Raw genomic sequence first — 16,661 nt, 5'->3', positions numbered from 1 at the left:
TTTGATTTGCCTGTCCAGGTGCCCTTACTAATTATTATTTTTATTGCATTATGATCTGAGAAAGTTACATTTATTATTTCTGTTCTTTTGCATTTGTTTGCAATGTTTCTATGCCCTATTACATGGTCGATCTTTGTGAATGTACCATGTGCAGCTGAAAAGAAGGTGTATTCCTTTTTGTCCCTATTCATTTTTCTCCACATATCTATTAAATCTAATTTTTCTAGGGCTTCATTCACCTCTCTTACCTCTTTATTTATTTTTTGGTTTGGTTTATCTAGATCTGAAAGAGGAATATTTAGATCTCCCACTAGTATGGTTTTACTATCTATTTCCTTCTTGAACTCTACCAGTTTCTCCTTTACAAATTTGGATACTATGCCATTTGGTGCATACATATTGAGCAATGTTATTTCCTCATTGTCTATACTGCCTTTTATCAGGATGTAATTACCTTCCCCATCTTTTTAAATCATATCTATTTTTACTTTGGCTTTATCAGAAATCATGATCGCCACTCCTGCCTTCTTTTTCTCATTTGACGCCCAAAAGATTTTGCTCAAGCCCTGAGCCTTAAACTTGTGTATGTCCACCCACCTCATATGTGTTTCTTAAAGACAACATATGGTAGGGTTTTGATTTCTAATCCACTCTGCTATTTGCTTCCATTTTATGGGCGAGTTCATCCCATTCCCATTCAGAGTTATAATTGTCAGTTGTGCATTCGCTGACATTTTGGAATCCTCCCCTAGTTCTATCCCTTCTTCTTACACTATTTCCTTTTAAACCAGTGGTTTGCTTTAAGCCAGTAACCCTTGTCCCCTCCCTTGATTAACTTCCCTTTCTACCCCCTCCCTTATTATTCCCCTCTTTTTATTTTTAAAGGCCTAATGAATTCCCTCCCCCTTCTTCTCCCCTCCCTTTTTTGACCTCCCCACTCCCCTGCTCCCCTTGGTTTATCCCTTCTGACTTTCTCAGTAGGGTTAGATAGAGTTTTATATCCAAATGGATATAACTATTCTTCCCTCTAAGGGTTAATTACACTGAGAGTAAGGTGTAAATATTACCTCTTAATGCTCTCTTCCTCTCCTTCTTATAATAGTATTCATCCCTTCTCCTTCCCATGCCCTCTTTGTGTGTAATAGAATATCCTATTTTTCTTATTCCTTCAAGATTCTCTTAGTGTCCTCTATTCATCCCCCTTTTTCCTTCCCACCCATATTATCTTAGACCATTTGGTATTCCAACCTCTCCCTATGAATAATTCTTCTAATTATTATAATAGTGAATGCTATAATGGTGAACAGAGTTCACTACAGAGAATTATACATAACATTTCCCCGCATAGGAGTACCAATAATTAGATCTTATTGAAGCCCTTAAAGAGGCAAATTTAAAAAATATGAGTTTTCTTACTTTCCCTTCTGTTTCTTATTTACCTTTTCATGTTTCTCTTGATTTTTGTGGTTGGATATCGAACTTTCCATTTAGTCCTGGTCTTTTCTGTGCAAATGCTTGGAAATTTTCTATCTTGTTGAATGCCCAAACTTTCCCCTGGAAGAATATAGTCAGTTTTGATGGGTATGTGATCCTTGGTTGTAAACCCAGTTCTCTTGCCTTTCTGAATATCATATTCCAAGCCTTGCGGTCTTTTAGTGTGGAGGCTGCCAGATACTGTGTGATCCTGATTGGTGCTCCTTGATATCTGAATTGTCTCTTTCTGGCTTCTTGTAAAATTTTTTCTTTTACTTAGAAGCTCTTGAATTTGGCTATTATATTCCTGGGGGTTGTCTTCTCGTTGTCTAGTGTAGAGGGTGATCTATGGATCCTTTCTATGTCTATATTGCCCTCTTGTTGTAGAACTTCAGGGAAATTTTGCTGGATAATTTCTTTTAGTATGGAGTCCAAATTTCTATTAATTTCTGGTTTTTCAGGAAGACCAATGATTTTTAGGTTGTCTCTTCTAGACCGGTTTTCTTGATCTATCAGTTTCTCATTGAGATATTTCATGTTTCCTTCTATTTTATCTGTCTTTTGACTTTGTTTTATTTGATCTTGCTGTCTTGATAGATCATTGGCTTCTACTTGCCCAATTTTTGTCTTTAGAGACTGGTTTTCTGCTATAAGCTTTTGATTTTCCTTTTCAGTTTGGTCTGACCTATTTTCTAGCTGTTTGATTTTGGTCTCCAATTTGCTTATTAATTCTTTTGATTTGGGGGCATCTTTTTCTAATTGCTCAATTCTAGCCTTTAGAGACTGGTTTTCGGCTACAATCTTTTGGTTTTCCTTTTCAATCTGGTCATTTCTGGTCTTTGATTTACTTGCCTCACTTTCCAATTGTGAAATTTTGCCTTTTAAACTGTTATTTTCTTGCCACATCTCTTCCATCTTTCTCATGATCTCAGATCTGAACTCTTCAAGACCTTGTGACCCATTTTCATTGTTTTGGAAAGGTTTGGATTGTTTGTTCTCCTCTACTGTTTGCTCTGTTGTCTGGATTTTTTCTGTGTAAAAGTTGTCGAGTGTTAAAGGTTTTTCCTTCTTCATCTTTCTCTTCTGGTTTTCCTGATGATTTTGACTTTCCATTGTAAGCTGAGTGCCCTCTCAGCTTTATGCTCGCACCCAGGATCTGTCTGCACTCTTTAGACTCCTGAGATCTCAAGTCTAATTGTTCTGGGTCAAGCTTTCTGGTGGTCTCCTTGCTCGTTCTTCTGCCTGAAGCTCCTTTAAAAGTCTCAGGGAGCTGCTTCCACAGTCAAGCACCTCTCTGCACTGGGTCTCCACTCAAGGTCCACTCCTACACTCAGGATCAGCCCCTTCCTCCGCGCCTTTGTCAGCCCCTTCGCCTGTGCCTGGGCTCAGGGTCAGTGTTCAGAGTCCGTGAGTTCTTTAGCCTCTTGGGGGTCTTAAGTCTTGCTGCTCCCAGGAACAAGCCCTGGTGAGCTGCCAGCGACTTAATGCATGCCCCAAACTTGCTCTGACTCTTGTGCACTGGCTTTGGCATTGTAGGTGGTGTGGGGTGGGGGAGGGGGTTGCTCTGCTCATGTTTTCGTGAGAGCTGTTTCACCCCTTTATAGCATGGAAATGCCCTGATTCCACATACCTTCAATGCTGCGCCATGTTGTGGGGTCCCTTCTTTCCTCTGAATTTGTTTTTATGTCTTCTTGAGGAGTCCTATATGCATGGGTTAGGAGAGGTCAAGCAGCTGCTTTTTACTCTGCTGCCATCTTAACCCCTAAACTTCTCTATTTTTAAAGATAATCATCAGAGCCCATCAGTTCTTGAGGGAGCACCCTTCCTGATACAGGATAATATCAAGCTCTCCCACAACAGGGTCACACAGCTAGTAAGTGCCAAGGGTAGGATCCCAGGTCTTCCTGACTCCAAATCCAACATTCTTTTCTCTACATCATCTGGCTGCCTTTCTTACCAATTATGCTGAGCTCTCAGGTGGTACTTCTGAGACCACTGAGCTTAAGAAGAGAACCACCCTTCTGTTTTCAATAGAGGTTTATCAGAAGAAATAAGTTTACTAATAAAGTTTATCATGAAAGAAATATATCTGGATATTTGGATTGGTTTGAAGAGTATTCCCTTTCCTTGAATAAAATGCTAATATCCACTATTCCTCTGCAAAACCTTATGGAAGGCATAGAAGGGTTCTCAGAAGATTTTAACCACATAATTGCTAATCTGTGGAATCGTTCATTTCCTTGCTTCTTAATGGGATTCTCCACTTTCTAATAATAAACAGCTAGGTTGCTCAACGGTTAGACCCTCCTTGGTCTGGAGTCAGGAAGACATGTCATCTTCCTGAGTTCAAATCTGACCTCAGACAATTTACTAGATGTGTGATCCTGGCCATGTCACTAAACTGTTTCCTCATCTGTAAAATAAACTAGAAAAGGAAATAGCAAACCACTCTAGTATCCCTGCCAGGAAAAGTCCAAATGGAGTTAGAGTCAGGCTCAACTGAAAAAGAAGTCTAAACAAGCAACTTTCTAATAAGATGAAAGATAAAGATGAATTCAGCAATCATTTATCAAGCGCCTACTGTGTTCAATTCAGATACTTCGCTAGGAGATTCGGAAATGAAAAAGGAAGCATTTGATATCGTAGCATTCTTAAGATGCTCACTCTCTACTGGGAGGATATGACTGTACAATATGACACAAAACAGAGAGAAATGGGGAAAAGAGAGAGGGAAAATGCAAAGTTGTCCAGGAACTGGTGAGGCAGAGAACACTTTCAGTTTTGAATTGGGGGAGAGATAAGAGAAGGCTGTGCATGGAAGACGAAGCACTTAAACTGAGTTTTCAAGGAAGGGAAAGATTCTGAAGAATGGGTGATGCTCTGCCTGACTGCATTTGTAGTTCCCCTTCTGGGCTACTTATCCAAATGGTGTTCAAAAGATTAGGGTCTCTGGGGAATAACGAATCCAGATTCTAGATGCTCTTTGGGCCCATATTCCTGTAACAGGTAAAAAGGGGTTTTGATTGGGTGAATATTAAAAGGTTAGGTCTCCAGGGAATTGAATAATTATCAATCCCCCATTAAAGAATAACCTCAAGTCAAAATAACTTTTATGGATGCTTATTTACAAATGAGAAGAGAGAAATTAAGAAATCTAGAGAGGATAAGGTAAGATAATTAACCTGACATACTAAATAATTCACTTAGGTCCATGGTTTAACTCAAGCAGATTTAACTAGTCCTCAATTGGAAAAAGGGCGAGCCTTGAGCCAAGGGCCCAAAGGCCCCGGAGGTGTATGAAGCAAAAGCTTCAGTCACAGAGTCTCTTTTAAAAGGGAAGTTCCTTAAGGAAAGTTCAGGAAGATTCAGTCTTTACATTCACCAAGTGGAATTCCAAGTTCTCAGGATCCAGGGCTCCTCCACGTCCAAGCAAGAACCAGAAGACAGACCTCAGCTCCCTCAACTTTCTTTATAAAGGGGCCTCTTTTGCGTCACTTCCTGTGCCTTCCTCTTAGTTTATGTGTCCAAAGACAACAGATGCTTTTCTTAGGACTAACCAGGAGGCAGTCAGTAAATTCTGATTTGTCACTCACTCTAGCACATGTGGGTTTCAGACCACCCAACTTGTGAGTTAAGTGAAGATGTTTTCATTTTTGGCGATTAAATCTAAAGATGGGCTTTAATCTCATTATCACACTCCTAAAACTATAGTTTACAAGTCTCCTCTAGTGTGTTTTACTTTCTGTAGTCGAACAGAAGGAACAACCAGCTCAAGCCTATTAGCTTTTTCTGAAATATCATAGTGAGAATGCAAAATGTCCCCTATAAAATTGGGGCAATTCTCCCACTAAAACCATATGGATCAAATCTAGCCTCATATACTTCTTAGCTGTGTGACCTTGGACGAGTCACTTAATCTTACCTTACCTTACCAACTCTTCTGCCTTAAAATCAATATCATTTATGGGACAGAAGGTAAGGGTTTAAAAACAATAAAATAAAATAAAGCCCAAAGAGGCAGTGAGAAGTGAGGTCATATGGTAGAGTTCGCAAGTGGAGAAGACTCCATGTCACTAAGGCAACTGATAGCCCTGACACTGAAGGGATTCCAAGATTTTAGTTGTGAAGCTGGAAGGGACTTTAAAGTTAAATTACCTCATAGGGAAACAGACACAGAAAGATTAAATGACTTGCTAATACAGATGCCTGTTCCAGGATTTGAACCCAGGTTTTTCTAATTCCCACATCCAATGTCCTTTCTACTATATCCTTTCATGCTACCTGCTCTACCTTGCATCCCAACATGTTTTCTCACGATCTCCTTGCAAGGCATACATAATGCAGCATCTCTTCTGGGTGATTCACTCCCCTGGATCCCCTAGGTCTGCTCCTGGGCTATTGTGCTCATGTCCCCATTGCCTGGCCATTGTCTTTACTGGTTCCAGCTTTGGACTTGGCTGATGCTCTCCTGGTTAAGTGTAGGCCTATGCCAACTTGAAAACACGCAGAACCACCAAAGCGCTATAAGAGAGAACATGTCTTTAATCAGGACAAGGGAGACAATGCTCTTAGAGCCACCACACAGAGCAACTCTGGGAACACTGTCTCTAGGAAAGATGCCAATAATGGAAATGATGGACAAACTAAAGAACTTAGGGTTATGTTTATACCTCAAGGAGTATAACCTCGGAGGAACTGACTGGTTACATAGAGACTTGGGAAAGAGGATGTAGCAAGAGGCTAGGCTACCTGGGAGAAGCTTAGATACAATAAAAGAAACTAAGACAAAAAGGTACTTAGTCCTATCTAGGGTGTGCAAAGGGTCCTTAATGGTTCATTGTTCAATATGGGACAAGAGTCAGTCAGGGGGGTTTCTTGAAGACAAGTTATCAGGGACCAGGATCGCTTTGGGGTTTCATTAAAGGCTGTCAGCTATATACAACCAGCAAGGACAAGTATCTATACCATAAGATCAATAGGAGTGTGGGCTCTGGGGCCTGCTCTCTTTGGAGCAGAATTATAGCTCCAGTTACTGGACTATTCACTCTCACCTAGTCTTGGACTACTTCATTCAAAGAAATGGTCAGGAATCTACTCCTTGGCTTTTTTTTTTTAATCCTTACTTTCTGTCTTATTAATTCTAAGACAGAACAGTGGCTCGAGGGCTAGGCAATCTGGGTTGTGACTTGTCCAGGATCACACAGCTAGGAAGTGCCTAAGACTGTATTTGAACTAGATTTCCTCCTGAGCCATCTAACTGCCCTTGCTCCCAGACTTTTAAACCCTCCATTTCTTCTGTAAAACCATATCAATGAGTGGGCAGATTAAAAGGCAACTGGACAAACTGGTCTCTGCAAATTTCCTGACCTTTTCATATGCAAATGGACAACTCAAAGTTTTAAGGCCAAATTTATAAGTTTAGGATAAGCCACTTTTATAAGCTGGGAAGGGACCATTCCAAAGGTCTAATACTCCTGGCTAAGTTCCAGTGAACCATCCAAGAACTCCAAGATGAATTTGGACCAAAATCTTTATACATGGAGCGGTAAGATGGTATTTAAAAAGTTCTAAGACAGGCTAACAGTCTTTTTAGGTAGGAACAGGAAGGGCAGTAATGTGAAGTTTTGTTCACCAGCCACATTTTTTAAAAATTATTTTCCTTCTTTATTATTTTCATGCAAAACATATTTCCATATTGGTCACTATTGTGAGAGCACACTCATACATAACCAACCTCCCAAAATAAAACTAGAAATACACTGATGTGAAAGACAACTCCAACAGTTCTTTCTCTGGAGGTAGACTGCATTCCCAGTCATAAATCTTTCAGGATTGTCCCACTGCTAAGAGTAGCCAAGTTTTCACAGACAATCATCATACAATATTGCTATTATTGTGTCCCAGTTCTCTCAGTTCTGCTTATTTCTCTCTGCACCAGTTCCCGCAGATCTTTCCAGGTTTTTCTTAAATCCTCCTGTTTATGATTTCTTATATCACAATAGCTCTAGACAGACTCAGCTCAGTCTTACAACTAGGTAGCACAGTGGATAGAGCACCAAGCCTAGAGTCAGGAAGACCTGAGTTCCTATGCCCAAAGGGCTTTAAAAGACTGCCTACCAGGGGGCAACTGGGTAGCTCAGTGGATTGAGAGCCAGGCCAAGAGACGGGAGGTACTAGGTTCAAATCCGGCCTCAGACACTTCACAACTGTATGACCCTGGGAAAGTCACTTGACCCCCATTGCCTACCTTTACCACTCTTCTGTCTTGGAACCAATACACAGTATTGACTCTAAGATGGAAGGTAAGGGTTTAAAAAAAAAATAAAAAATAAAAGACTGCCTACCCTTTGATCCAACCATATCACTTCTGGGTTTGCACCAATAGAGAAAAAGACATATAAAAATATTTATAGCCGTACTCTTTGTAGTGGCAAAAAATTGGAAAATGAAGGGATGCCCTTAGATTGGGGAATGGCTAAACAAATTGTGGTGCTGGTGATGGAATACTATTGTGCTGAAAGGAATAATGAACTGGAGGAATTCCATGTGAACTGGAACAACATCCAGGAATTGATGCAGAGTGAAAGGAGCAGTACCAGGATAACTTTATACAGAGAGACAGATATACTGTGACACAATTGATTGGAATGGACTTCTCCACTAGCAGCATGCAATGATCCAAAACATTTCTGAGGGACTTAAGAGAAAGAACACTATCCACATCCAAAGAAAGAACTGTGGGAGCAGAAACACAGAAGAAAAACAACTGCTTGATCACATGGGTTGATGGGAATATGATTGGGGCTATAGACTCTAGATGATCACCCTAATGCAAATATCAATAATATGGAAATAGGTCTTGATTAATGACACACGTAAAACCCAGAGGAATTGTATGTTAGCTATGGAAGGGGGGATGGAGGAGAGGTGGGAAAGAATATGAATCATGGAACCATGGAAATTTTTTCATAATTAATCAATAAAATAAAACTAAATTAAAAAAAAGGAAGACCCAAGTTCCAGTCTGACTTCAGACAATTGCTAGCTATGTGACCCTGGGCAAGCCACTTAACCCCAATTGCCTAGTTCTTGCCCTTGCCAATCATTCTTCTGTCTTAGAATTAATACTCAGACAAAATGTAAGGGTCTAAAAAAAAAGAGAGAGAGAGAGATCTGGATTTGGAGTGGCAGCCCCGGGTTTGAGTCCCAGCTCTGCTACTTTTGCTATCTTTGCAACACTTGCCAAGTCACTGAAGCTCTAGGGTTCTCAGTTTCCTCCTCTATAAAAAGAAGGCTTTGGATTAGAAGCCATCTGTGATTCTTACTACCTCTAAATCTATGATCCTTCAATAGCATTTTCCTCCAATGACTTATCTTTGCATCAGTATGGAGATTTTCTCCACTGATGCAATTTACAATAGTCTTAGAGAGTTGTCTTATCTATGATCTTATAGCCAATATTTACAAAGGGCAAGTCTAAACTCAGATTCTCTTGACTTCAAGGTCTGTCTTCTTTCTACTATTAAACCCAAATTCCTTTGCATTAGACTGAAACCCCTAAATCTTTTCTCCCCTTCATTTTTCTCTCCCAGATGATCATTCCTCAGACAAAGGAGTCATGACCTAAAATCAAGGAAAGAAGTGAAACTCACTTTTCAAAGTCTATTCTTACATTTTCTTCCATAATGCCCTGCTCACCTGGGAGCAGTTACCTATGAACATGTTGTTTTAATTTGTCTTCCCCCTCTCCCAATGATTCTTTTGGCCCACTTTAATAGATATGTTCAGACTGGTGACATATAAGTATGGGACCTGCTTGTGTTTCTTGTTTCATTTCTCTGTTTAAAGTTGTTGAAGGCAAGGGGTGAGTGAAAAAAGTTTATGTCATTTTCTCCTCCTGAAACTCACACCCCAGATTTTAAAAGGCTCTTTTGTGGGTTCTGAGCACAAAGATTTACACCTGCTCAGACTTGATCTGGAAACCTACACAGAGGAACATGTTTCAGAAGAATGTTTAAAGCTTAGCTGGGTTCTGTGTTCCCCTTCTGTATAATAGAGGAGTATCAAATGACCCAGGCACAGAGATCCTGCCCAGTCTAGCAATCTGCCAGTCATGCTTGGAATTTTCTCAGTCTTTAGGTTTGAATCTCTTCTTGACTCTCCCAGCTTAACAGAAATTCATTCAAATTCTCTCCCTATCTTAAATCTGCCTGTTTGTTCTTTTCTCTCTCCCTAATTCTCTATTGGAGGCTGATTGCTAGGGAAGTTACCCTATTCTCCCCATCTATTTTTCAAGCCAATACATACCCCCCTCTCCCACATAAGTATATTTATAATGACTGCACACATTTATAGTCAGTGCTTAAACCCTGGAGGAAAAAGGACATAGCATGGATATAATCCATGGTCTTGTCTCAAGACTGGTGGGTGTGACAGGGTGTGTGTGGGTTGGGGAGGCAGGGCTGGGTTCCACAAATCACCCTGGCTCATGTAATTGGTAAATATTTAACAAAATAAAGATATAACAATAATAATAGCTACCATCTGTGTAGTGCTTATTATATGCCAGTTATTCACAACAACTCTGGGAAGTAGGTGCCATTATTATCCCCACTTGACAGTTTGGAAATTGAGGCAAGCAGAGGTTAAGTGACTTGTCTTTCTGATCTCTCAGACCCGTTCCTTCTTTGTCTCCTTTGTTGGATTCTCTTCCAGATCACACCCTCTAACTATGGATGTCTCTCAGGATTCTATCCTGGGCCCTCTTCTCTTCTCCCTCTATACTACTTCACTGGATGATCTCTTCTGCTTCCATGGATTTAATTAACATCTTTATGCTGATGACTCTCAGATCCATAAGTCTTGCCCCAAACTCTTTTGCTGACCTCTATTCTCAAATCTTCAACTGCCTTTCCGATATCGACTGAATATTTCTTTAGTATTTAGAATTAGGATCTAGGATTTATTTTAATATTATTTAGGAATAGAGTAGACATCTGAAAACAGGTCTGTCCAAAATGGAACTCATTGTCTAACCCCAAAACCTTCTTACCCTCCTATCTTTCCTCTTACTGTAAAGGACGACATCATTCTCCCAGTTCCTCATGCTAGCAACCTAGCAGTCATCACCCTCCTTCTCCCCTCCATATCTAATCTGTTGCCAAGGCCTGTGGATTTAACCTTTGCAACTTAAATATACCCTTTTCACCCTTCTGACAATGCCACCACTCTAGCACTGGCCCTCATCACCTTACACTTGTATTATTACAAAAGTCTGCTGGTGTGGGTCTGCCTGTCTCAGCTTTCTTCCTGCTCTAATCTATACTCCATTCATCCTCTAAAGTGATTTTCCTAAAGTACAGACTAGAAAATGCCCCTTCTCTCCTCAGTAAACTCCAGTGGCTCCTATTTGCCTCCAGGAGAAAATACAAAATGTTCCATTTGGAATTCAAAGCCTCCACCCCCCTTACCTTTCCAGTCTTCTTATACCTTAGGCCCTGACAAGTACTCTTTGATCCAGTGATACTTGCCCCTTATTTCTTTTTTCTTTTTTAATTTTTTTTAAACCCTTACCTTCTGTCTTGAGTCAATACTGTATATTGGCTCCAAGGCAGAAGAGTGATAAGGGTAGGCAATGGGGGTCAAGTGACCTGCCCAGGGTCACACAGCTGGGAAGTGTCTGAGGCCAGATTTGAACCTAGGACCTCCCATCTCTAGGCCTGGCTCTCAATCCACTGAACTACCCAGCTGCCCCCTTTGCCCCTTATTTCTTGAACAAGAACTGCCCTACCTTGTTCCACAAACGGGTTGCTCCATCTCTGCTATGTTCTTTGCATGCTCCCATGCTGTGGAATGCTCTCCCTCCTCCACTCTATCAACTGACCTCTCTCACTTCCTTTAAGTCCCAGTTAAAATCCTTTCCTGGAAGCCTTCCCCAAATCCTCTTAATTCTAGTGTCTTCCCTCTGCTAATAATTATTTCCTATTTATCCCATGTATAGCTTTCTTTGTATGGACTAGCATACGGTCTCCCCCATTAAGGTCCTTGAGAACAAGAATTGTCTTCAGTCTTTTTTTGTATCCCCAAGATTTCGCATAGTACTGGGTACATAGTAGGAGCTTAATAAATGTTTATTGATTGTCCAGGGTCACACCACTGGTAAGGCCAGATTTTAACTCATTGTCTATACCTCTTAGCTACGTCTGTGACCATGCTATCTGCTTTAGAAAATGATCTGAAAAGACTTAAATTTCCCCTCCTCTCCTCTAACTTTCGACATTTCTACTAAGGTTACTGTCATTGGGAAAAGTGTTAAGACTTAGAATGAGGAAAGTTTTTGTTGAAATCCCATCTACCAAATACCTACCAACTGTGTGACTTGAAATAGAAATACAGATACACACAGATATACACCTCTGCAAAGTCTCTGATATATATTTAATAAATATAGATAACCCTTCCACATCTGGGGGCAGGTAGGTGGCTCAGCCCCACTCCTCCCCCAATCTGGAAAATCCATGTAAATTTTTTGACCCTCCCTTTATATCAGAGAAGAAATCTGAAATTTTTTTCTTTTTCTCTTATGGGGTGTTTACAGTACCTTATTGAAAATTTTTGGTTAAGTATTTGGTCATAGGCAGTTTGTAGGTCAATATTAAATAAAAATGAGTTTCTAAACTTTTTCTGTGTTACCTGCTGGCCTTCACATGTTGTCTGCAACTTCCACTCTGTCAAAATTTCCACTTAATTTCTTTCTTTTTTTTTTTTTAAACCCTTATCTTCCGTCTTGGAGTCAATACTGTGTATTGGCTCCAAGGCAGAAGAGTGGTAAGGGTAGGCAATGGGGGTCAAGTGACTTGCCCAGGGTCACACAGCTGGGAAGTGTCTGCGGCCAGATTTGAACCTAGGACCTCCTGTCTCTAGGCCTGGCTCTCAATCCACTGAGCTACCCAGCTGCCCCCTTCCACTTAATTTCTTATGTTAAACTGTGATATATGGAAACTGAGATGGGGAAAGTCTCAATGTAGAAAGGATATCTTTATTTGGATTATTAAAAAAAATTTTTTTTAATTCCTGACTTTTCAGCTCTATCCACTGTACTACCTAGCTGCCCCTAGAATATAAAACAATGTAGATAATGTTAATTTTTATTTCTCCAAGTCAACATGTAGGGGGTGGGGAGTAGAGTTGAGGTCCTAGAGCATAGGGGTGCTGGGGGCATCCTTCTCTATTTGAGTTTGACACCGGAGTGCTCCTCTAGAATTGAGGATAATCTGAGAAAGCAGATAAAACTGGGGTGTTTTTTGTATTTTTTTTCAGTTTATTCTTTGTACTTCCAGCTCCTAGTGTTCTCCACATTGTAAGCTCTTAATAAATGATTATTAAATGATGAATAAAGAGCTTCTCTCTCCTCTCTCTTCCCCCTAGCACAATGTTTGACTCCTTTTCCTCATTACTACCATTATTATTTCAGAACAGAGAAAAAGCTGGCCTCCCATCTTCCCTCTCTTCCTCTCTACCAAATAATCTATTTGCAAGTTCTTTGTACCTGACAGTGCTCTCACTTCTCTGCCTTTGTATATATGAAACTTTGTGCCTGGAATGTTCTCTCTCTTTGTCATTTCCACCTCCCATGGGGGGCTCTCTTCTGAGCTTGTTAGCACTCCTCAACTCCATAATTTCTTTTGTACACGTTGTTCCCCACAACAGAATGTAAAAGGATTGAGAGCAGGGACTCTCCCAACTCAGCAAAGTACCTGGCGCATAGTAGTATACCTGGGCATACATAGTTTCCTGTTCTGCTTCCTTATCATATCTGTAACTCAAGCACTTGGGTACATCAGATATGGTAAACACTCTGGTTGCTTCTGGTTATAGATTTGTGCTAAAAAAATCTGGATTTTGGGTATTGTAGCATATGTGACTAGAGTGGCCACCTACACTGGCCTCAAACCTTTCACATGTATATACCTACTCACTCTAGGTTGGCTTGTCCACGCCAATATACTTTCACACTAGTGGGCCCACATTGCCAGAAAAAAAGATTATGATTATGTGATTATCCTCAAATTCTCTCAGAGTCCTAGGGGTCACTCTGTTGTAGGAAAATAAACTCTCTCTACCTATCATTTTAGCTCCTGGGACCCACTGATGCATTTCCATTTACACAAACCAGTCACTCACAATGCTGACGCTTTAAAATCATAAATATAACTTATTTAGCAATTAAGGAAAAAACAAATATTTTAATAAACCTTGGTTATATCTCACCAATACACTTAGTATTTTGGGGGGAGATTGGGTACATATTTGCAAGAACCTGTCAAGGAGGGAAAAATGAATGAAGAAAATCCATTGGACAGAGTAATAAGAACTTGAAACCTGTAATCTTGTAAATTTTGTCTTTTTTCTGGCTCAGGAATTATCCATGAAAGTTCACATGACTTTTGTGTTGAGCAAATGCTTCTATTATTAAGTTGAATTTATGTACATTATGTTTGATTGTTATGAAACCCAACATCTCAGCCCATCTAGAAATCTGCTTGTGACATCTCTATTTCCAAGCTATTCCTCTGCTTACCTAGACTTACTGCTTATCAGCAAACTATAATTCCTATAACTTCCAGCTTCAGATTTGATAATGAAGTTCTGAAATCTACCCTTCACCTTTCTTGTTCAGATTCTAGACCTTTTCTGCAAAAAATTCCACCTTTTGGAGCTGTGAACTAGTTCAATCATTTTGGAAAACAATTTGGAGCAATGCTCCAAAAGCTATTAAATTGTTCATACCCTCTGACCCAGTAATACTGTTACCTAGGTCTATGCTCCAAAGAGATTATAGCAAGAGGAAAAGGGCCGATATGTGCAAAAATATTTATAGTAGCTTTTTTTAAAAAAACTTTTACCTTCTGTCTTAGAATCAATACTGTGTATTGGTTCCAAGGTAGAAGAGCTGTAAGGGGTAGGCAATGGAGATTAAGTGACTTGCCCAGGGTCACACAGCTAGAAAGTGACTGAGGCCAGATTTGAACCCAGGATGCCCCATCTCTAGGCCTGACTCTCAATCCACTGAGCCATCTAGCTGTTCTTTAATAGGTTTTTGTTGTTGTTATTTGGTTGGTTGGGTTTTTTGTGGAAACAAAGAATTGGAAATTGGAAATGTGCCCATCAACTGGAGAATGGATGAACAAGGTATGGTACCTGAATGTGATGGAATACTATTTTGCTTATAAAGAAACAATAAAAGGAAAGATTTCAATAAATTCTGAGAACACCTGTATAAACTAATGCAAAATGAAGTGATCAGAAGCAGGGGGATAATTTATACAGAAAAAAGAGTATTATGAAAATAATCAACTTTGAAAGACTTAATTAGTACAATAATTAACCACAATTCCAAAGGACTCAGGAAGAAATATGCTATTGTAATAATTACAATATTACAATATATTACATATAATTAAAAAGTGTTGTGCCAAATTTTAAGAATTAAAAAAGTTGTGGTCACCGTTTATAATAATTAAAATTTAAACTATGAGTCTGTTGTAGCTTTAGTAGCTTTATTACAACAAAGTAGAGATAGTAAAGAGAGGAAAATGTAGAAAGGAGATAGGGAATTGTCTAGCCTACCACTCTTAAGTCTGCTCTGAAGAAATCTAGCTCGCTCCCCCTACAAAGCTCCAATCTCTGACCAGAAGAGTAAGAGTCTCAGCCTCCAGGTTTCAATCTCAAGGTAGAAGGCCTTGAAAGTCTCTTCCCCCTAAGGGAGTCACCAAAGCCTAACTCCTCTTTCAGCAAGAGCCACCAATGCAGAATGAATGTTCAGCTCTCCAGACTCACTTTTATAAGCCCTTTTCTCACATCACTTCCTGACTCTCTGGTTTCTATTTCTTTTCACTATGGGTTGAAATATCTCTGCACATCTCAATGGTAAAAAGACCTCCAGGTCCTTGATTAATTAAAATAAAACAGAGGGAGGGAAAGTCCAAGTCCATTGGTTAAGTTTAAAAGAACAAAGGGAGTTTAAATTCCCTTTCGTGATCCCCTCCTGTGATTCTATTGGGAGACAAGCATGTTGAAATCTCCCAGATTTACATGCTTACTCTCCCCAATAAATCATTTCACATAACCAGCTTATACCTCTAAAGATCTTCTGGCTAGAGGCCCATACAATACTGCACTTTCTAAAGGAAATTACAATTTGGGGATAAGAGGGTGGGTAATTGGAAATTTTGTACCTTTAAACTACATTACCCAGGAGCCCACTGACTTTCTGTCATTATGTGCTGGCATAGACAGGAAATAAATTCAGTGGATTTCCGTGTCTAGCCCTCTTTCCTTCCTATTAGGGCAGCTGTGAATGCAGGACTTTTGAGCAAGTAGATCAGCTTGGCTGCATGGTTTTATTTTGTTACCTTTTTATTCCTTTACTTCTAGTGATTATTAATAAATCTTATAACAATATATTTGAAGTTACGGTAAATTAATTTTAATTTTTACAAGGGAAACAAAAGAGAAAGAAAGCGAAAATAATGATTGATAGACACATTGACAAAAAGCCAATTAGAGGGCATTCTAAATTTCATTTTGGATCTTTACAGTGTAAGGTTTCCACAGACATCCTTGTGGCAGCTTTTCCAAAAGATCTGTTTTCTGGACTTGAAGTGTTGGCAAGTTTCTTTTCCTGAAATTTCTCCAAAAGATTTCAAACTTTGGATTTTAGGATAATTATATAATCCCCCCTAAGGAGGGTGTTGACCAACACCAGGATCACCCCAGGATACATGGCTGAGTTATGGAGTAAATAAATCAATTGTCAAAAGAAAACCAAAAAATAAACAAGTCCTCTGTCTTGGCACAGATTCTCATCAATCCCACAGGAATTGTTGGATTCCTTGACCTTGTACTTCTTGGCACTGTACAGTGGTTCTTTTAAGATCCCTTCTTCTGAAATCAGACATGATTATTAATAAAAGTCTCATATGGGGATATTGACTCTAAACAATCACCCTAGTGCAAATATCAATAATATGGAAATAGGTCTTGATCAATGACACATGTAAAACCCAGTGGAATTGCACACTGGCTAAGGGAGAAGGGTGGGAAGGGGAGGGAAAGAACATGAATCTTGTAACCATGGAAACATATTCTAAATTAATTAAATAAAATTTTACAAATTCAAAATAAAA

This window comes from Gracilinanus agilis, chromosome 4 (genome assembly GCF_016433145.1).
Source record: "Gracilinanus agilis isolate LMUSP501 chromosome 4, AgileGrace, whole genome shotgun sequence".
In the NCBI taxonomy this organism is placed as follows: Eukaryota; Metazoa; Chordata; class Mammalia; order Didelphimorphia; family Didelphidae; genus Gracilinanus; species Gracilinanus agilis.
This window is presented reverse-complemented; position numbering follows the sequence as displayed.